At 37.1% G+C, this 23190-nt stretch overlaps 1 protein-coding gene and 1 long non-coding RNA gene across 11 annotated transcripts in view; one reads left to right on the plus strand and one right to left on the minus strand.

Annotated features, from left to right (window-relative positions):
- The window catches only part of ADGRB3 (adhesion G protein-coupled receptor B3), a 444081-nt gene that overhangs the window by 392947 nt on the left and 27944 nt on the right, over positions 1-23190 (minus strand). The window lies entirely within an intron of this gene.
- LOC131555351 (uncharacterized) lies at positions 1131-9905 on the plus strand. 4 transcript variants are annotated; one of them, XR_009274530.1, is made up of 4 exons: positions 1138-1184; positions 1390-1451; positions 6525-6785; positions 9463-9905. It is a non-coding gene; the product is annotated as an uncharacterized LOC131555351 (long non-coding RNA). The 4 variants fall into 4 exon arrangements; XR_009274533.1 differs by lacking the exon at positions 9463-9905 and adding an exon at positions 8113-9002 and having other exon boundaries at positions 1387-1451; XR_009274531.1 differs by lacking the exon at positions 9463-9905 and adding an exon at positions 8113-9002.

A 23190-nucleotide genomic window follows, 5' to 3' on the forward strand; every position in this document is an offset into this window, starting at 1 on the left:
ACTTTAATCAAACTTGTAGCACTTGGCTGTAAAGCACTACGAAAAAAAGTAAGAAAAACTGGAATGCCCTTAAGGATAATTGCACAAGCCAGGACTGCCATCATACAGAGAATAAATATTGGAAAAACAATAATCCAGAAAGGCTGATGCCGAAAGAATTAAATTAAATACCCACGGAAGTTAATTACTGGGGGAGAAAAAAAGTGTATTGCAAGGAGCAAAAGAGAAGACAGACAAATAAACCTGCTACCTTCTAAACTTGATTCCAACTATTCCTTCTTCTATTCCCCACATATACTGTAAATTACGTGGGTACTCTGACAGGAGCAGATTACTGCAAATACTGCAAGAAGAATAAAAATTTAGCCCACACTTTGTCTCCTTTATTGAATTTCACCTGTTTCTGTTTATTGGAAATCTTGGTAAGCACCCCGATGTTGCAGATTAGAAACTGACAGAACTTTTCCAATTATTTTTTTCTCATTTCAACATTATTCTTTGGAGGAGCCATCCAGTGCACTGACGCTCCTCTCCATAGGCAGTAAAGTGACAAAAGCAGTTCATTTGGTGCTCATTCCTTCTCCATACAGGCAAAACCCACCCTGTCTGGATAACGGGTATTTATTTACCATTTTACATCAAGACAAAACAAATCTAAGATGACATGAGAGCATTATCTAAGGAGAGGGCCGAAGAGTATAAATTGTCTGTACCTCAGCTGCAATTAATGCTTCTCCTGCTTTTGGAAGAAGGACACCTATTTCACAGCAGCAGGTGGAAACTGCCCAAAGAACACAAAATGGGATATGAGAGATAAAGTGAGGCTACCCAGAAGACTACCATACACTGAGGAGTCAGAGATCCATGTTACAGGCTGTGCTTTCCAGTGGACAGCAGGGACTCAGGCCTGTCTCATGTTACTTTTCCTTGGCTGCAGGGGGATAGAACATAAGAAAATAAAGGTAGTATAGAAAGTAATCTCACCTCTAAAGAGTTGCAGCTGGGCTAATTACTAAAGATTAGGAGCAGACCTGACTTAAACAGGCCACAGGTGTAACCAATAAGAAGAAGAGTGCTATAAAAGAGTGGATTGGGTGGTTGAGGGGAACTGGAGTCAGCTGGCTGCTGTGAGAAGATGGAAGAGTCAGTGCTTAGAGGAGCTGCCTATGAGAAACATCAAGGAGGTATGACACTCTTGCAATATGGAACCTTTGTATTATAGTGACAACACTTGGCTGCAGGATAAACTTAGAGGGCTGATTATAAGAGAGGAGGCCGCAGGCAGCTCACGCTTGGTACTGGTGATTGCATCACTTGTGTGACCTTGTCTTTGCCTTAAAGTGAACCTGCAAGAACTTGTGCAAAAGTCTGTTTTTTTCATGGCAGAAGCTGTGAGCAGAAAAGTTTCCCTCTAAGAAAAGGCCAGAAGACGAGTAGAGATTACGATGCTGGTGAGCTTCTGTGTGTTGTGCCCTGAGCAGCAGTGCATCCTGTGACACACTACACCTTGGAGCTCTCTCATGGGAAGGACCATGAGGCTCTCTGTTGTCTTTTTCCTTACTTTGTTAGCTCCAAGAAGTAGGGTTCTCAGAAATACCTTATAGAGACTGAGTCCCTTTCCTTTTGGGATCATGATTAACACTGACACTAATGGGGTCTAACACAAAAACCATATAGATGTGGAGTTAAACTGCTCTGCACACTGAAACTCTTGGTACAGTTCTGGTAATATGATAGATTTCAGTGCAGTAGAAACATATTTTGTTCTCCTTCAAAAATTCAGTTATAAAATTGATGCACATATCACAAATTTACAAACTTTCATTATAATTCCAATGCTCGCTTGTTCTCAAGCATCTGAATTAAATATAAAAAGGTTATTTCTTTGTGGTCTCATTTAAAAAGAATTTAATTTAAAAATATGTTTTAGAGAGTCAAAATGAACTGTAAAGGTTTACAGAGAGAAATGTTAATTGCCTTTCACCAAAGTATTTAAGTGTGGCCTTGTGCCTTCAAAATTACTGCAAGAAATGCAATATTCTACCATGCCATTGGACACAGACTGTATCATGTGATCCATGGGTGGGAGTATGACTTAGTATTGACAAGGCACCCTTTGACACAGTCTCCTATAATATCACTACAGCTAAATACTCAAATGAGGACTCGATAAGGGGGTTAAAACAAACTGGCTGGAATGTTGACTTCCTAGGGTTGCAGTTATAAGCAGCAAGTTCAGCTGGATGCATCTCTGGGATTGACAGTAGGGCAAGCACCCATTCGGGTGGGTCAGAGTCCCCTCTTAAAATGTTTATGGGAAGCACCAAACACAGACTTAGAGGTGGACAGCAGTGTGAGAGACAACAGATACTGTTTGCAACACAGAATCATAGATTTCCACAATGGTTTGGGTTGGCAGGGAGCTTCAAAGATATCTACTTCAGATCCCCTACCACGGTCAAGGGCATCTTTCATTAGATCAGGTTATTCAAAAGTCGGTCCAATGTGGCCTCGAACACTTCCATGGATGGGGCATCCACAACTTCCCTAGGCAATCTATCCCAAAGAAATCTGTAATTTCTCTGGGGAATTTACATGGGCAACCAGCATCTCACCACTCTCACCATCAATTTTTTTTTCCATTTTATCCAATCTAAATCTATCCTCTTTCAATTTAAAACTATTGTTCTTTGCCCTGCCTCTACAGGCTTTGGTAACAAGATTTTCTCTATCTTTCTTACAAGAAATTTTATATGTTGGAAGGCTACAATAAGATCTCCCCTGAGTCTCCTTGTCTCCAAGCTGTGCAACTTTCAGTTCTCTCAGGTCTACTTCATAGGAAACACAGACAAATTCTAACTTCATGTACAAATTCACCATGAGTGTGGGCAAACACTGTATCCAGATGTGTGGCAGAGATATACCTCTGGAGATGCTAAAAACTCAGATGTAAAAGTCCCTGAGCAACTTGATATAATCTGTCTCCCTGGGTGGAAAAACAATAAATATTTAACATGTCTAAAACCTGAATTTTCCACATACTACAGTGCAACTAGAAAATGAATTCTCTTGTCATCCTGTGAATGGTTCAAATATCTCAAATATATTTCCTATCTTTTAACAGAATGTAAAAGAGAAAACATTTTGAATTTTCAGAAAACATTTTTTTAAATTTGGTCTAGGTCATTTGGTTATGACCTTTAAAACAATTGTTTCACTAGGATTAGTTTATTTTTCAAAATGTCACTTGTTGGTGAAAAAAAGTGAGGCCTTTCATTTTGAAAAGGTCAAAAAGCTTTGACCTTTTCAAAACTCTTATAAGAAAAAAAACTGTCAAAAAAGTTTGTTTTGTGAAAAGCTGAAAGTAGTTGTTACAACAAAACAAGTACAGACCCACTGCTTATTTTAAAAACTTTGTAGCATGATTTTCAGTACAGACACATGGTCTGACTAAAAAATGTTGACTCACCTTTCCTCTGCCTGCTTGAAGTGAAACCTCATTTACCTTCATCAGTAGCAGTAATCTACCAGGACACTACAACTACATCTCAGCAATTAACATAGCTTTGCTTCCAACCATAACTGGAAATAAAAATTAGTAATAAAAATGCACATAATTGTAAATATTTAAATACTTTTAATATTAGATGTAAAGAAAAGAAACAACAAAGTTTCTTGCTCCACAACAGTGAGCATTCCTGCCTGACTTACAAGGTTTTCCTCAGCCTGTCAGAATTGCAGCACCTCTGGGCGTGACATTTCTCTTGGATGAATGTCTCCCCCACAGTTTGTTAGACATTGCATACTGATGTGTTGTTTCCCCGAGGTGACATCATTACAAGAGGTGTTATCTTTTTCATGTTGTCAGAAACAGTGGCCAGCTTTTATTTTTAGCAATCTTCCTCTCTTTCGTTTTGTTTTTCCTCTTCATTTCACCAAGTATTTATTTTAAGAATATTTTGGACATATATTGGCCTCTTCTACTACTTATACAAAATTTCATATATCTTCTTATTCTAAAATCATAGGAACAATTCTCCACATTTTAACTAATTAATCTTTTAAAATTTTTTTAAGGTCCTTATGCTGTTTCCCCAAAAATAGGCTACAGCAACTTAATAGTTCATGTGTCACCCTAGTAAGCTACTTTTATTGTGGTAGACTCCAAACTACTGAAACATTCTAAGCACCCATATTCTGTCCCAGGCTGCTAATTCTATTTCTGAGTTACAGGTTCATAAAGAAATAAAAGCAACCAGCATTTAAGTAATATCATTCCAATTTGTGAACTTCTATGGAGATGAACTTTTATTAATCTGTGCACTTTCCAATTCATTCTCAAGTCGCTCAACTATACATAGGCCCATAACACTGTTTTGGACTGCAATATCAGGATTTAAAATTGTAAAGGATTATTGTATAAGAAAAGAATTCTCGTGAACTTCTTTAAAAAAACTGATAAGGTTTTAGCAACATTACCTCAAAAAACTATCAAACTGCATGAATCACTCATAAGAGGACAGAAAGGGGCATTTGCCTGGCTCACTGCAGACTGAACTAAGAGAAATTAGGGATTTGAATTCCCTGCACTGTCATATAGCAAAAAAAAAGTTCCTGTAGTACAGCAATTAAGAATACCTAAAGAGCATATGATGTGAATACCATTTATTTGCTTAGCAAGCAAAGGCAAATCTGATCCATTGATCAGATATATCCATAACCTACAGATACAAGCTTAAATGGTCCAGAGTAACAGAATCAGAATGGGGTAAATCTGGCAAAAATGTCAAATGTCAAAACTGCAAAGGGTTGTTGCACTCATTTCTCTACTTTGCTGCCAATATCCCATGGTTTTGATTTACAGCTGTCCAGCAGTATCCCTCACCTGAGAAAAAGCTGCCAATTCTACCACACTACATATATAATTACAGTGATATACTGACTGCCTGACAAGCAACAGACCTTTGTGTCTGCAGGCTCTGACAGGGAAACATAAGAAGAGCCACAGGTGGATGCAAGGCTGGAATGTGAGGGTCTTCAGAGCTCCTCTTGGGAAAGATCCAGCTCCCTAAGGCACCCAGCCTCTCCCTCCAGCAGCACTGGTGTTCCTGACCTTGCTGCCCAGAAGGACCATCACAGCAGCTCAGAGAAAGGGTAGATATTTACATGTCTAACTTGTATTAACTAATAATTTTGAGAGTATTATTCCTAGTAGAGCTGTACTGTGTTACTTGGGTACTGACCCCACTTGGTAATAGTTGGAATAAAGTCCCTGTTTGCGGTATTTCAATGTGAATGTTCTCTTTGCAGTTAGGCTGACAATAATTTCTTGTCTCCACATACATGTGATGCCCAAGAAAAGATATTGAGCTTATAAAGAATTAATTATTTGATGAACATTTTCCAATTTTTTTTCTTTTTTTTTTGTCTTAGCACACACTAGTTCTGAAAGATATAGCTATGCAGCACCCAAAGCACCAAATCACCTCTTTTAACCTGAGGAAAACAAGCAAAACCAAACAGGCAAACCCATCAAATGTACTGAGTGGGAATTCTGCAGATGTATTACAGCCTTTTTCAAGTCTCTCCCTTTGTATGAGATTTTTAACAATATTAGCTGTAATATTAACTGCCATGGAAACTGCGACTGTTGCTGCAGTGACATCAGCAGTGGTCAAAATGGTGCTTCAGACCAAGAAATGCAAATGCAAGCAGAATTCTGCTGCTAGGGATTTTGTTCTGTTTTGTTTTTCTTGCAGAAATCTGCCACATGGCTCTGAGATGTTTCAGACTGGCAGCCACCAGCCACCAGCTGTCAGGGACTTGGCACGCTGTTATCGTGGCCACTGCTAAAACCGCTTGCAGATCAATCGGGGGACAGCAGAGGCATGCACAGACCAAAACTCAGCACAACACCTCCTTTTTTTTTTATTAGGACATCTCAGAGTGTCCTGACCCCACCTGGACTGCTGCATCCAAGTCCTCAGCACAAGAAAGATGTGGATCTGTTGGAGCAGGTCCAAAGGAGGGTTGCAAAGAATATTCAAAGAGTAGAGCAAGGACAGGCTGAGAAAGCTGAGGTTGTTCAACCTGGAGTGGAGAAAGCTTTGGGGAGACCTCATTATGGCTTTCCTGTACCTTAAGAGGGCTTATAAGGAGAGAGCAACTTTTTATATGGGCAGATAGTGACAGGAAAAGGGGCAAGGGTTCTAAACTGAAGAGGGCAGGTTTAGATTAGATAATAGGAAGAAATTGCTTACTTGGGGGTTGGTGAGACTTTGGAACAGGTTTTTCAGATAATTTGTGGATGCTCCATCCTTGGAAGTATTCAAGGCCAGCTTGGATGGGGCTTTGAGCAAGTCAATCTAGTGAGAGATTTTCCTCCCCATAGCAGGGATCTTGGAACTAGATAATCTTTAAGGTCACTTCCAGCCCTAACCATTCTATGGTTCTAGGATTTTATGAATTTTCATTGTATTTGCACTCAGTGTTGCTTCTCTCTTCCTCCCTCCCTGCATCCCCAGGAATAATTTGGAATACTTTGCCACCACGTTCCCACCAGGGCTGAAAAGCCAGCTCTCACAAGCTGGCCATGCCTGTTTATTGCTTCCATCCTATAAGTGACAGTGACATAAGAAAAAACATCACTACATGGATCACTCCAACTACATAAGCAGAAATTAATATCGATAATCTGACTGCAGCTCCTCTGTTTAACATAAATAATTCAACCTTTGCCTTCATCTAGAGAATATCTGGAAACAGGAACTAAGAGTTATAAAAAGGTAAGGAGAATTTCTACCCTTTTTTTGGGTATGTGTATGTGTGTGTTATGCCATAATTTCAATAGGCAGTTAGAAGTAAAAACTCTGTTAAAAAGGAAAAAGAGATACATCACAATTTTCAACCTGCTTATTGTGACTGAGACCAAGAATAACATTTGCCCTCTTTTTTTTCAAAAAAATTAACTCAAGTGCAACTTCCAGCTGGGGTTTTAAAGCTATGCAGGAGGCCTGATTTGCAACAGCTGCTCTCTCCTCCCAGTCCTCACGGCAGGAATGGTCATTCTGTAGCCAGTGAGCCATAGCTCCATAAATCATGCATGAAGGTTGCTCTTGCCGTAGTGCTGGCAGGAGGCAGGATGCCACAGAAACCTGGTTAACATTTCTCAGGAACATTCTTAACCTGGTGCTACCTCAGAGTCCCTGTCTCCGCCAGAAGAGGAAGGACAGACATGAGAGGTTTTCAAATCCAGCGAACAGCTAAGGATCAAAGAGAAAGCTTCACGCGAGGGCTAGGATTTATTGCTGCTGGAGTTTCAGTAAAGGCAGATGTAAGCAGGGATCTCATTGGATACTCATTTCCTCTAAGCTACGGCCCCAATGCAGCCCATAGGAGCTATACTGTGGTTTCTGAAAAAGCAACCTAACTGAATTATCAGTATTGCATTTCTCTCAAGAAAGGGCAGCTCAAATAAAAGTAACATCTGACTTTTCTTGGTAAGCAATGGGGGAGCAATCCAATTTACAAATATATAGGAATAAAATTTACTTCTGGGACGAGCAAAATTAAATTGAAATATGTTCAAAATGTTACTTTTGTCACTAATTCCATCTGTTCTACAAATTAAATCCTGAGCTGGGAATACCATGAAAAACTGAACAGGGTGCAAGCCATCAGAAGCTAATTAAAAGAAGTAATTTTTAAGCGCATCTTTTACAAACACTCTTATTTATGAAGTTGCTATAAACCAAAACAAATGAATGTGAGATGTTAATGACATGGAATCAATCCTCAGCTAGTTTATGAATCAGACAAACAAAAATAAATAGCAGTCACATACCAAACAAGTTAATACAATCTAAGATATATTGTCTTCTTTCTGTTAATTTGGTTGAATAAAATTAATTTTATTATTTTCATTGATTTGCCATAGTCTGCTCTTATGTAAAGATTCAGTAGCTGGTTTAGTGTAGCTGTTTTTGGAAGCACAATATATCCTAATGACTGACAGGATGACAGCAGAGGTTTGACCTGACTACCACTTTCATAATGAAGTTTCTCTACACATAGAAAAATGTAATTGAAGAGTTGTATTACTTCTTTTGAAAGGAATCTTCCATACTTTGAAAGAGTGACCCCAGCAGACATTTTTTTCCCAAGACTACGCATCGACAAGGACACAAAGGAAAGAAGCTATTTGAAAGAAATTATTTTCTTGTTGTAGGACGGCTGTTTTGTCAGAACACTGATCCAGGGATGTTTCATGAAACTAAAGAAATAGGATTAACTCTTCAAAGGAAAAACACTCTCTATACTAAAAAGACAACAAAAACCATTTCTTACTTTGAGAGGACTGTAAACATTACCTTGTTTGCTGGCTGAATTTTGACTGTTACTCTAATACAGGCTAAAACACATTTTATAAGCAACATTATATTTTTACAAAGATATAATGCTTTTCCAAAATTCATTGTAATTTGTAGCTAAATTCTTAATAATAGAATTATAATTAGTTGCAGTCAATGGCTGCTTCTTAAACTATAAAACTGATGAAAAACTGATACTTAATTTTAATACATATATCTTAGATCTTAAATTATACAAACACATTAAAAATTAGTGCATTTTTGGTATATGGAAGTAAATCATTGAGCATAATTAAATGCAAAAAACTATTAGATACAATCTGCTTAAAATATGTTTAACCAAATTTTATTGAGAAAATATGTACGAAGTTACCAATTGCTATATTTTCCTCCAGCATTTCTTTAATTTCCCTTACTGAGATTAGGTCTACCTAGTTCAAGGATCATCTTTCAAATATCATAAGATTGTAGCTATTACATTGCTCAAATATCATGGGAGGAGTAAACCACACAAACAAAAATATGCTATTTCATGAGTAACACATTGAGTAAGAATATTTTCTCTTTAAAAATCGCATTCTACGTGGCTATAATAGATACCATGTTTAAAAGAAAAAAAGCCTTAAAATTAAACAGTACAGGTAATTGCTGAAAATCATATGTCCTCAAAAAGGAACAAAAAAGGTTTTGCAAAATGATATTTTTGAAAACACTTGTTTTCAAAACACTTGTAATTTTGTTCTATGAGTAGTGATCTAAGGTCCATCACATGGTTTTGGCTTTAAGGTCATATCCTAAAAGATTCACTCACTTCCTGCACAGAAGTACTTCCACTAAATTTAATGGAATTTTGACTGGTTAAGGATCCTTAAGATTCCTGCATTAGTGTATTATGCCCCATTTGATAAGTGAGAAAGTAATGACACAGAAAATGGCAACAATTTTGTTTAGTCTACTCACTCCTAAATGGCTGAAAATATCTTCCCTTTTAAATTATATTTGTCATAAAACCTATATCTTTAGAACTATATTTTTACCAACATTAAAAAGGAAATTAAAGCTAAACAAGGTGACAACTTCATTTTGGTTTTAGGCTTGCTTATATGATGTCTTCAGCTATAATGAGAAAATCATGGGTCCTCCAGATAAAATTGCCATAGCAAAGTAAGAGCTCTAAGTTCTCCTTCAAAGAAGCAGCAGAAAAACACCAGCTCAACCAAACCAGGAAACATCAACGACCTTGGCACAGCCATGACCACCAGCCAGGTGGCAGAATGATGCAGCACAGCTCTCATGTCAAAAACACTGTGCTGTTCGCTATCAAGGTTTATTACTGAGGCAAATCAAGGCTGAACTATTCTTGTAGAATAATCTCCATAATAGTAATGTTCCAAATTTTTGTATTTCTAAACTCTGAAAGAAGGACATCCATAATGGAATGTGTGTTAGAAGGCATATAAGAAAGAGTCCTTGATATAAAGAAGGTATTTTTCTTTCTTTCTTTCCTACATCTGTTTGCATGAGTTGCCTAGACACTGTGCCCTCCTGCGAAGATAGCAGCTCCTTAATTGTCTAAGCATTTATTGTTGCAGATTTTCAGCAAGCATCCAATTTAGCGGCCAGTATGAAAAAGGGAAAAGAGTATTCAATATGTCTTTACGTAGGATTTCTGTGACAGATCTATTAACTCTCATTCTATTGCCTTCAGCAGAAAACAGCTTTCCTCTGGTCATTTTGTAAACTTCCTTCTGTGAGTAAATCAAAGTGATGCTAAGAAAATAACTGAAGAAGTTTTAATTACCTACTGCTGATGCACAATACATTAAAAAATAGGATGTTCTCCACACTTGGGATGCAAGAGATGAGGGGGTTTTGTCCAAAGTCTATAGTAAAAAGATTTGTATTGCAATGATTAAAATAGAGAAAATGGAATATAAAATGAGTTTAGAAACATTATGGGATACTTTTTCTTCTCTAGGTAATTTACAGATTTTATTATATAAAGACTAAAAGCATATATTGAAAAATACTGGCATTTACATTACTACTTATACAATACAGTAATTTCATCATAGATATTTAAAACTAAAGTAATGAAATTCTGGTTCCTTCAGGTGACTGAAAGGTCTTCTCAGATTGCAAATCTTCTGTAACACTACTGAAGTTTTTCTTGAACCAACAGATCTTTAATTCCTTTATGTAAATTGCAACGACTTCAGCAAAAGGGAGACTGAACAAAAATTCAGCCCCACCCCAGATGCATCTATACCTGATCGTTAGGCCATCCTTCTCAAATATAGGAGCATGTTTTTTAATTTGATACTGGAACAAGCTAAACATTACACTATTGAAGAGAAATGGGAAGTCATGAGGTAAGCTCCCAGAAAGAAAGTATTAAGACCATTTATTTATGTATTTGTGTATTTAATATATTGAAGAAACACTTAGGTCAGGAAACAACTCAGGACTGAAATCCCCAGAGCAGGGTAATGCTTCCCAGTAGTGCTGAGTAAGGTGCTTAAATCTCAAAGAGATATCTAATTTGGGATGTATTTCTGTGTTCAGCATTTCCTACTGGCTAACTCAGTCTCCCTGCTCAGCATGATGCTTTTTCTAAACCCTTTTCTGAGACCCCAAACTCTGATCCATTCTACAGGAATTCTTTGTATTACAGTAGCATAGATTTAGATATCAGCAGGTTACAAGTTAGGAGCTGCAGTGCTACACAGCTGTGTCTCGTCCTTTTGTGACTCCACAATCTTACAAAACTCCTTAGATTTGGATTTTTCATCTTATATAATCTTGTTCTACTATAGCAAGAGAACTATATCAATTTAGATGAGTGAAAGGCTACTCCTGATCATGCATTAAAAGTAGGAGCTTGTTGCAGTCATAATAAGCACTCAATCACAATCCATATATGAAAGAGCAGCCAAAGTAATTGTTGCCTGAAAACTGATACAAGAACCCTAATTTCTATTCAGACAACCTTAAATAGTGGGGAAGATGAACACCAACTAGATGATATGGCTGTTTTCTAGATCACAATTTGTATACAGGCCATAACCAAGACCTGACGAGTGATTTGTGCAGCTTAACTCAGCGCAAAGGAAAGAGGCACTGTGTGAGAACAGCTCGGCTGGTAATTGTCCTGTTACAGAATGACAAGTGATCTGATTGTGATACACAGTGTAAGTGCTTTGTTCTCATTAAAAATGAACATGCTGTGGGAGACTTTTACCACTTACTCTACAGGTGCCCACAGTGAAAAGCTAAGATATAATGAATATGTAATTTGGATATGTCTTTCACGAAAAAATCCAAAGAATCAAAAAAAAAAAAAAAAAAAAAACCTTGGGAAGAGCCCCTAGAGTTAGATATAATTGTCTGTTCTACCTACAGTTTTAAATGAGTGATTTGTTGTCCCTGAGCTGTAACACCCTTTATTCCAAGTACTTATGGGATTGCCATGTCGTACTGTGGTATGGGGTCCTATAATAGGATAGACAAAGTATCTGTTACATGTTATAGCTGGAATCCTGTTTCTGCCACAGGAAAATTACAAAATCTATACACACATCATATATTGTACATGGTATTTCTGTGGATCTTTTTTTTTTTTTTATCCTCGTCTGTCTTTTGTGAAGTCTGTTTGTAGGGGTGATGCCTGATATTCTAATCATCTGGGCAGATCCTACAAATACACTATTTTAGGAAAAACAGTACCACAGATTTACTATTTTTTTCCCCCAGCCTGAAGTACTAACACTCAAATGCACAACCAAAATAAACTGAAAAATGCCACCACATTTTAACTAAAATGTAAAAAATGGACAACACTGATTGCTTATATGATGAAAGGTTTGAAATTTTATGATCATGGAATATCCCAGCTTCAGCATTAATTATACAATAGTTACTTACAGTATTAAAAATGGTCATTAATTCAACTTTTAGTCTGTGAAATACAGTATTATAAACATTACACAACTTCACAATGGTTTTTATGTGTCTGTCTGAGATGTCTGCAGTTGCCTGTTTGAAAACTAAGGCATCTGAAGCATTACAGAGTAACAACAGAAGCAAGCAATATTTTGTGGGGTTTTTTTTTAAACAATCCTATTTTTGTAAGTATCATACACAGAACATATAGAATGTGAGAAGTGCCAGAGTTTCAGAAGTCTCTGAGTTACATTTGGCTTCCTTGGTCATTAGCTCTGCAGCCACTTCCATGCAATTATACACACCCATCAAAGCTGCTTATCTGACAGAACGCACACAGTTGTATACAACCTCCCATCAAATCTGAAGCACAGCAGAAGGCTTGAGCATATTTAGAGCAAGAGGCAACATGCCATAATGCTATCACATTTTTCCAGGATCAACAACATTAATTTTCACTTCTCAAAAGGTCAGAAAAATAATTCTTCTTATATTTTCAATCACTGAACAATATAGTTGGACAGTGCTGAAATAGAGTCAATTAAAATATTTTGATACTCTCTGCTACACTTGAAATTAAACAATTTTAAAAGAAAGTAAAGCTATTAAAGCAGCCAGATTGTCTCCTTCATGGAGCATAAAGCAAAAGTCAAAAGCAGAGCAAATCAGAGACAGAACTAATCAGACACACTAAGAAAAAATTAGTTTTGTTCTACGTTCAGTGGATATATCTTTATTTGGAAAGTTAATAGACTCTATCATGAACAGTTCACTGCATTTAATTGTTTTTAATACCCCAAATGCACCTACACTCAACAAAGCAGAAAGGTACTGGAAAACCCATGGATTTGAGCACAGGAGCCACTGAAGAAATTCCTTTTAGGACAAATTGCCTAATCTGGCCAGATTTCCTCTATTGATAAATTCAATTTCCTTATAAACCAAAACATACAGAATGCAGTTCTAAAAACTCTGCAGTAAGTTCTAGTTCATTAAAACCAGGCTTTCCAGTGGTGTGGAGGTGGCAGGTGCCCCACCCTGCCCGTTTTCTACGGTGCAGTGGGGTAGTGCTTTTGGGCTGGAGTCAGATACTACTTCTTTCAGGTCTAATAGTCCCAATCCAACTTTGCCCTCATCTTAAAGGATCACTCAGCTAAAGAAAATATGTACTTTGAATCTGAGTAAAATTACATAGCATTTATGTTGTACTGCAGTAAAGATGTCTTCCAGCATTATACCAAACCACAAATACATAGGAAGTGTTACATGGTGTCTGGTCAACTTCATTAGTTAAACAATAATCACGACTAATTCTGTATATCTGGAACCCAGCCAACACTCAAACAATCTCAAGTGGGAAGGGAATAAAGGAGTTTCCTCTTCTTCTAAGGCCTCTGCAAATGCAGTGCAGAATTGCAGCAGTCCTATCCAGAACACAAGGGAGTATATGGATTGCTGCCAAGTTCTCTACTCAAGAGCAAAATACGAACCAGGAAAGATAAAGCAATGTGGAACAATAGCCTGCCATGCCCTTGCACTGATAGCCACTGGCCTGCCGTGCTAGAGATCACTGGTACATGCCCCCCCTTTCAAGGGAAGTTACACTCTACCATGCAAAATGTCTTCTTGTGTCACAATACAGCAGCACTGTAAATTTAGCTCATGATGATTTATGGGAGCCCTTCCAAAAGAAAATAATGTTTCTACAGCTGGGAAGAACTTTCAATAGCTCATACATGCAAACCTCAAAAACACAGTTCTCACTGAGGTGCCTCAGTGCCACCGAGGGACATGTGAACCTAGCTAATTAGAAGTGTAGTTAGTATGGGTACCTTTAATCCATCTCCATCTAGTCACATATTAAAGAGAACAGTAGGATGTTTCCTTCAAATTAAAAACTGATGTTAAGAAGGTTTTTAAAATTAGTTAAAAGTCCATAGATAACTAAAATGCTGTTTATAAATTACTAAGTGAAAAGAAACCCAGCATGCACTCATATTTACCTTTATGGTTAAAATACAAATGCATTGCACAAACATTCAAATGCATGAAGTAAGACAGAAATATTAGCAGCTTGAATAAAGATGAGGAAATGGCAAATTTGACATTAGTGATCCTTGCACAGGATCAACAGTGTCACTGGGCACTATGTGAGTATAAACTTCATCAGAAACTTCACTTTTTTAAAATAATTTACCAGTTATCAAGAGTTTAGGTCCACAGTTCTTTGTTAAGGAACTGATATTAATGTATTATTTTGATATTGCCTTCTGCAAAACTGTATCTTTTGATATTCACAGGATCTATTTCATATCCTAAGACAGCATTAATATGATCTGTATAAAAAATTCTATTTATTATTGTAGATTTAATATGCTCAGCTACTTTTCATGAGACATACAGTATTAGAATTCAGAGGTCAAAAAACTTTTATTAAGATGAATAGAAGAAAAAAGGTTTTACAGGATGTTATTTATCTCAGTATATAATTGGCAAGTGTTTAAGATCTCATCATCCATATAAGTCCAGTTATTTTTAATCATGAAGATCAAGGATTAATCTCTGATATTCTTTCATCACACAAGCTTTTATCATATGTTAATAATATAACTTTATGTAATGTTAGATGTTGCAACTCATCAAACAGTAGAAAGATTAAAGCAAGAAAAAGAAACATATGTAGGCCACACTGAAAAAAATATAGATGGAAATTATTAGAAAACCAGGAAAGTAAACAGACACAAAATGCTAAGAAGAAATGAATGCCATCAAAAGAAATTTAAACATAAACATGAAAATCTGTCACACACAAAATTAGAATACCCCTAGAAAGCACACATTCTTAATGACTTCATAGCAAAATAATCATTTTAATTATTAGTTGAGGAGGTCCTTTACATTGGTTTGCAAATGTAAAAAATTATCCTTAAAAAAAAACCCCAACCTGTCGTAAGCAGGGTTTATTAAAAAGTACAACACAACAATATGTTCCTTAGGGGAAGAGGTTTTGTAAATTCCTAAACTGGTGAAGATAATGGGAGCTTTTGGATGAAGAAAAAAAATGAGAGTACAGTATAAATTTGATGATTAAATATCAGATGTGATGTGAAAACTGAAATGGGTTTGAAGTACCACCTAATCACACCCTTGCCTAGAAGCTGATCAGTTTAAAAAAAACTTACCTAATTTTATTAAAGAAATAAATTCAGGTGTAACCATTTCACATGTATTTGTTACTGAAACACTACATATAAGGACAAGAGTACATCTAATGGGAATATTGTAAATTTTAGAGTACATCAATGAATGCAAACTGTGTTTGAGTCTACAAAAGCATTTTCTATTCCAGAAGGAGAAGGTTTCTGTCCCTGCCTGTCAGCAAGCAGCAACTGTCAACCAGAGAGAGCCCATATCTTTTCTTTTTTTTTTTTTCCCTGAAGATGGCAACCAAAAGAGGAAACATAACCTCCTATTGTGAATTACAAGCATGTTGCCTTGTATTCCCACATCTTCCCTGCTGTCTGGAGACTATCATGGCACTGTGACATCTCCTAATGTTTGATACTCTATTTAACTCTCAGCTACTTAAAAGAATTTGAGAGGAACAAATACAGAAGGAACAAACGCCCTCTCTGCAGCCTCACACCATCACAGTCTGTCACATCAGGAGTGTGAAATCATCGTTTCATAGCAAGGGGTGAGACTCTGCAAAGGACCCAAAAGAGGAACATGGGGCCGTACATGTTGGGAGCTTGCATGCATTTGACACATTCAGCTGCTTAAAACACATCACACTGTTCACCTCTGGAGCACTGACAAAGAGAGGATGATAATAATGTGGCAGGTGAGATCTTTGTGTCTGCTTACCTTTGTGAAGGGACAGTGGCATGCTTGCCTTAGTAAAACTGTTCTCAGGATCTGGAGGGATCAAGGGAAAAGCAGCAAAAGCATAATCATGACTTTGAAAGTAATGCCAGATGATCTGACCATAACCAGGTCACTGCATGTCTAACAGCTTGGTGTTTCCTTGGAATAAAGTATCAGAGAGTAGGAGAAAGTTTCTGTGACATGTGTAAGTATCCCTTTAGTCCAACATTCAGAATCAAAATGTGAGAAGCTCGCAATATTCACATCTTCCTGGTCCCCTTCACCCAGCAGTTAGCCAAAGTACTACAGCATAAAGCCTTATATCTCACTTTTTTCATAACTCTGAAACGTCTTTTTTTTTTTTTTTTTGGTGGTGGTAACTCTTACTATAAGCTTCAGCTTTGGTGGGGATTTTTTCTGTTCTGAGCAAATACAGATCAGAATTAGAATGCAGCAAACTAAACCAGAATTACACAGAATCATAGCAGCATGCAATGATAGCATCATTTGAGTTAAAAAAGACCTCTAAGATCATTGAGTTTAACCATTAAGCCAGCATTGCAAAGTCCATCATGAAACCATGTCCCTAAATGCGACACCTACGTGTCTTCTAAATGCCTTCATGGATGTGACTGAACCACTCCCCTGTGTAGCCTGTTCCAGTGCTTTACAGGCATTTCCATTAATAATTTTTTTTCTAGTATCTAATTTACACCTTCCCTGGTTCAACTTGAAACCATTTCCTCTCGTCCTATCACTTGTAATATGAGAGAAGAGACTGACCTCCATCTTGCTACAACCTCCTTCCAGGTAGTTGTAGAGAGCAATAAGGTGTCCCCTGAGCCCACTTTCCAAGTCTTCAGATTACTCCTCCCAAAGTGCATATTCATGTGTCTACTAACTGTCCAAGTACTTATTCAACTAGTTTGGTTCTCTCTTCCTAAGACAAGTTATTGAATGACCTCTACCCAAAATGGAACCGCACATTTGACATAATGGCTTCACTTGAATGGCTGAAAAAAACATGTTATATATCTAATAGCTGGACTAGTAGAGTTCAAGCCTCCAATCACAAACCATTCCTCAAGCTGGTAGACAGAGATTTGTAACCAAATCTAGTATTACAGAGGATATGTCTACACTTTAAACTAGAAGACACACTCTTAAATTCCGAGTAATTATTGAATGTTTGCTTCCCAAAGCCATTAATTCCCCATTTTCTCCTTGGTAAATTAAAAAAAAAATCTATAGCATCACTCTTACATCAGCATTATCTTTCCTCTCTCAACAGCAATTATTTCAAAACTTTCCCACTGACCTTTCACTAAACCTTTTTGTAACCCACCTCCCAGTGTTGCTTTATCTTCCCCTGAGCTCTGGCAGAAGGACAAAGTTCCTACACTCAGAGCAGTTCATAAACAATTAGTTGCTGTAGCCATATATGCAGTCAAAGGAAGTTTACAGTAACAGCATTCCAGAAGTTAAAATATCCTAAGTGGTGTCTATTAGGATACTCTGATTTTCTCATGCTGGACACACAGGGAGCCCTTGCCGCTAAATGACAATAATTGGTATAGGTAGTCTTTCTCTCTCCTGTCTAGAGGTAGCTCTTTATTCTTCTTTCTTGTTCTATACTGACAAGTTCTACAATAAATGAGTCTTGTCTTTATTTTTCATTCAGTGGTTCAACAACTGAGCTGAGATTTACAAGGTAAATTGGAGACAAGAAGAAACTTTCAGTTTTGATAACGCACCTTCAGTCTGTTTTACATTATCTGTAAGCTTCCCATGCTCACCGAGGAATACATGTGGGGAGTCTCCTGGAGATAGCCCATCACATAAAGTTACATACAGTTCATCCCTTATCTATTCCTGATCTCCAGCAAATAGGCTGATGATCTCAAAGCACTGCACAGCCCACTGCTCACTCATTCTTCTTTACCCTTCCTTTTCTATGTACCTATTTTTTCATAGATTGGCCTTACATTGTCTTTGCCACTCACCTCACAACAGGAAAGCTGAAATCCTACAGTTCTTATCTAGCACATATAGACAAGAAATGTAAGTTCAGTAACAGTTAAAAGTGAAGATATTTTTAATGTTTCTTTGATTTTATTTTACAGTCCAGGCAGCAACACAGCCAACATCAACACAGCCAACTTCCACAATGCCAAGATGGCAATCACGTTTAAGTGGACCCATTGGCTACCTTAATGGAACCATCTTTTGTTTGCTCCTGTGTATAGAGATACCTCTCCTCTCAGCTCTTAGGAAAAGCCTTAAAAATTCAACTATTTTAAAAGGTTATTTATGGTAAAGATAGCTGATAATTAGGATTAGAGACTTTAATAGCGATTACTAATATCATAATACCAAGAATCTTTTTTTATTTAATAATGGCATAGGTACACAAGGTACTTTCAGATTAAATTTACTGTATATCCTGATTCGCTCTAGGCACAGTAATTACCTTGTAGATCACTCTAAACAGAAATTGATTTTCTCAGTTTTCTAAGAATGTGCTCAATCTCATTCCTAAATAAAACACTGTACTTAATCAGAAAGCAAAATTCAGAGGGAAAGGAAAGAAATGATAAATTAGGCAATGCTTTTGGAGAGACAGGAGAATGTGCAACTGCCATCAAAGGTAAGGGAAACATTTCACTCCCCTTAGGATTTTGGATGTTAGTTATGAAAGCATTTAAGTTGGGATTTCTCTCAGTGAAAAGATGTAAATCTGATTACAAACAATGTCTCTTACAAGGAAATGGTAACATCAGTTAATGGAGGCATTGCCAGTAAGCTCTTGATGCTAAGTTACCATTTCTGGTTTGCTTTTTTTTCCCTGCTCTCATGATTCTTCTGTGTATTTACTTCTTTGATAGAAGCTTCTGTTGTTGTGATAAAATCTAAAAGTATATAAATCATCCAACTAATGCCTGTTCCTCTTTAGCTTTTTCAAACCTAGCAGCCACACGCTAGGAAGAATTGCCAGGAATATCACAAAAGCCACTCAATTTCTGGCATAGATTCAAGTCTTTTTCATACAGCCATTTACACTTCTGCAAAAATTCAGAAGACTATCTACAGCTCAACCTTTACAGAAATACTAATATTAAAATACCACCTTCTGCTACTCTGTCACTGTTAATAGGAATAAAAGTTCCCCATTAAATACAGATTTCTAATTAAGTCCAGAGTATTATAAACTTCTACACTGCTTTTCCACAAGAGAAAATAGAGGATTAAAAATTATCCTGGAAAAGCCTATGGGTAGGCTAAAGCTGATAAAGAGAAGAAAACAACAGTACAAAAAAAGGTTAAAGTCTTTCACACAATTGCATTTTATTGTGTGTGTAAAGAGGACACTATTAAAAACCCAGTGTCTACTAACAATTACTGCAATTCAGCATCTGATATATTTTATATATCTGCTATGCCTTATTTTTTTAGTAATACAGAAAAAAACTTGCCAAATTTTTACAGTACCTGAGGAATCATACTTAGTTTAAAGCTCAGACTGTGTGAGACTGGCCTGTCTTTTCAATTAATGGAAATTACTGACACCACCTAAAGTAATCTTAGAACAGATTGAATAGTCAGAACAATACATTTGATCACTGAACATTTTCTTTGTATGATTATACCTTACCACATTGGGTTACATAATTAACATTCTTACCCATCCCCAAATCTTCCATTAATTTTGCTTAGTTTCTCTACAATCTCATCTCCTGAAAGGATTTTCAAGTAAAATTTACTGACAGGGCAGTTTTTCTATTGAATCTTGTGCTTTTAAAGAAAATTAAATTGTACCAAAACCCCCCAACTGCAGATGCTTTACTCTGAGTACAGGGCAATTTATAGAAATTATTAGATGTAGTAGATAAAATAATTCACAGTTCTCAAAAATCTGCATACATTTTGTTATTTTCTCATAATTTATAGATTTATCAATGAGGTTTCTAAATGCACATTAAAGTCCGGCATTAATTTAACTTCTGATTTCCATTTTGCACATCTTAAAAGCTTAAGAGGTAAAATGGCTCTTGTGAAAGTCACCCCATTAGTCTCTATTGCTCTGATGAACAAGCAAGGCAGAAATACTCATCTGTCCTCCAAAATACCTTTCTCTAGTCCAGAATGACTGTTTTCTCTGCTGACCAGGACTGAGGACTGTGTGGCAGTCAGGGACAGCTGAGCTCACAGTGATGGTTCAGGTTTCACTTCACACTTTCATGGGGTCCCTGTGCTGCTCAGCAGCCACATCCTGAACCTCTGGTTTGCAGGAGTGGCACAGCACAAAATGCCATGATGGAAGCTGTGACAGTTCATCAGCTCACTGACAGGCAGTCCAGTATCTGTGCAGTGCAGGTGGCAAAAAGAGATGGCAGCAATAATGTCAACATCCATTAAGCTGTTCCCAGTTGTCATTCAGATCCTTAAGCGACCACTCAGCTGTCTGGATCATCCTGCACAGTACAGTCAGCAGAAACTTGCCAATTTTAATATTTATCCCAGGAAAACATGAAAGAACTTTTAAGCAGCCCTTCCTCTAAAGTGCTCCAAGTTTCTCAGAAATTAAATTCAGGAGTGGGGAGAAGGGATAATCTGCTGAAGGATCAGGGGCCATGATGGTGACAGAAGTGACAGTGACACAAGGCCAAAAGCTCCACCAAGACACAGCTCTGGTCACCAAGCTATTGAAGAGTAGCTCTGCTGAATACATTAAGAGGCTTCACTTTTACACACACGGCTAAGTGTATTTCATGATAGGGTTATTGATACTTCTAGTAATATAAAGAATTTACTGAAAATGTCTTTTAATATATAAACAAGAGAAAGAATGTGGATTCAGGTACTAAGATGTTTAAGATTGTTCTTAGCCAGTAAAGAGACAAGAAAAAAAAGCAGACTGGAAGAAGCAATGAAATGGAGTAATTTCCTTTCTTTTATTTTGCAGACCAGGTTGGAAAAGGTGGCAGTTATATTAATGCTTGTTTCCTAACTACTGAACAGACACTCACGCAAGGTAAATTGCACCAAAACAATATTTTAGGGTTAAAATGGATTTTTTTTAACGTGTAAAGCAGTACCACTACACTTAAATGTCATTTTACCCATCAGTTGCTGTCTTGTCATGACCTTATAGCCACCCACTTGTGACATGGATATTTTTGGTGAGCTGCTGACATACTTGTCAGATCATCTGATGAGACAGACTCTCCTGATGAAGCACAAGCCACTAAAGCTGGTTTTGACTTCTTCCACTAATTTTATAATTTTTTTTACATAGGTTTTTTTTCTGTGTATGAATTCTTGTACGAGTGTCAGAGTTCTTTTGTTGTTGGTGGTGGTTTTATTTTATTTAATATAAAAAACTAAATTTATGAACCTTTTAAAATCTGAAGTTTATTTCTGAATTTTTCTTGTTTAATAAATTGATAATTCACTTTCCATCAAACCTTCAACCTCGTGTACAAACTAAAAAGTATTAACAATTTAACTATTGCATTATTTTCTTCAAGTTGGCTGAAAAGATTTCAGTTACTGAAAAGAGGGATGTTTTCAGTCCTTTTTTATAAATTCATGAAATGGTCCACAAATATCACAAATAATGCTGCAAATATTATGTTTTAGAATTAGAAATTAATAAAGAAAAGAGAAGATATCAGCAACCTTAATAACTAGTTATGTTATTTAAAAATCATAGATAAAGCCTAAGGAAAAAAGCACTTGTTATCTCATTTATACATGGTAGGAGATGAAAGCTATTACATTCCCTTTATTTTGTTGACTAAATCTTTTAGGGCTTTTTTTTCCTGAGATTGTGTCCTAATTCCTGTTTGGATTGTCTTGGTCAGACATCTTTAACCATGGCAAGGAGGATATATACAAATTGAAAGTATAAAGTAGTTATTTATTGCCTAATAGATACCAAAGACAGATCAGATTTAATATGCCAGCAAACTAAGCATTATTATGCTCCCCACATCCAATAAAAAACCTCAAGAGTTTTTGCTGGCATGGTGGGCACCAGGAACAAAAGCTGGTCTCAGCTGGTCTCAAGAAACAAATCTTCAATATTGTTACACTGCATCGTCCATCCCAACCAGTCCCCACCAATGGGACTGACTGGCCATCAGACTGACAACACAATTTCCTGGTTTTTCACTCACTGCCATGGGCAGGGACATCTTCCCTAGACCAGGCTGCTCAGGGCTCATCCAACCTGGCCTGGAACACTCCCAGGGATGAGGCATCCACAACTTTTCTAGGAAACCCATGACAGTGTCTCACCACCCTCAGGGTAAAGAATTTCTTCCTAAGATCTCATCTCACCTACTTTCTTTCAGTTTAAAGCCCTTACCCCTTGTCCTATCATCACATGTCCTTCCAAAAAGTCCCTCTCCATCTGTCTTGTAGGCTCCCTTTAGGTACTGGGAGGCTGCTCCAGGATCTCCCTGAAGGCTTCTCTTCTCCAGGCTGAACAGTCCCAGCTCTCCCAGCCCTTCCTCATAGGAGAGCTGTTCCAGCCCTCCGATCATTGCCATGGTCCTCATCTGGAATTGTTCCAACAGGTTCATGCCCTTATGTTGGGGGCCTCAGAGTTGAAGACAGTACTCTACTCTAGGAGATAAGGGCAAAACAAATACCGAAGTGCCTTCAAACTGAGTGCTGCAAGTTGCTAAATACAGTAGTTCAAAACTATTTGTTCAAAACTGTAGTTCAAAACTATTTGGTATTTGCAGTCATGACTCAATGTCCAAATGGAGGTCAATAGGTATTTCAGTTGTCAGCATTGTTAACTATCCTCACTAGAACAAGGTACAGTGATGATCAAAACTTTAAGTTAGAGAAATTGCTTTGCATTTGGTATCACAAGTAGGAGCACTTAAAAATACCAATATTTTCCTCTTCTTCCACTCCTCTAGCTCATACGTATAAAGAAATCAATCCTGAACAGCTTACTTGAATAAAAAAGCACAGTCAAACCCTCATCATAACTATG

Source organism: Ammospiza caudacuta, chromosome 3 (genome assembly GCF_027887145.1).
Source record: "Ammospiza caudacuta isolate bAmmCau1 chromosome 3, bAmmCau1.pri, whole genome shotgun sequence".
NCBI lineage: Eukaryota > Metazoa > Chordata > Aves > Passeriformes > Passerellidae > Ammospiza > Ammospiza caudacuta.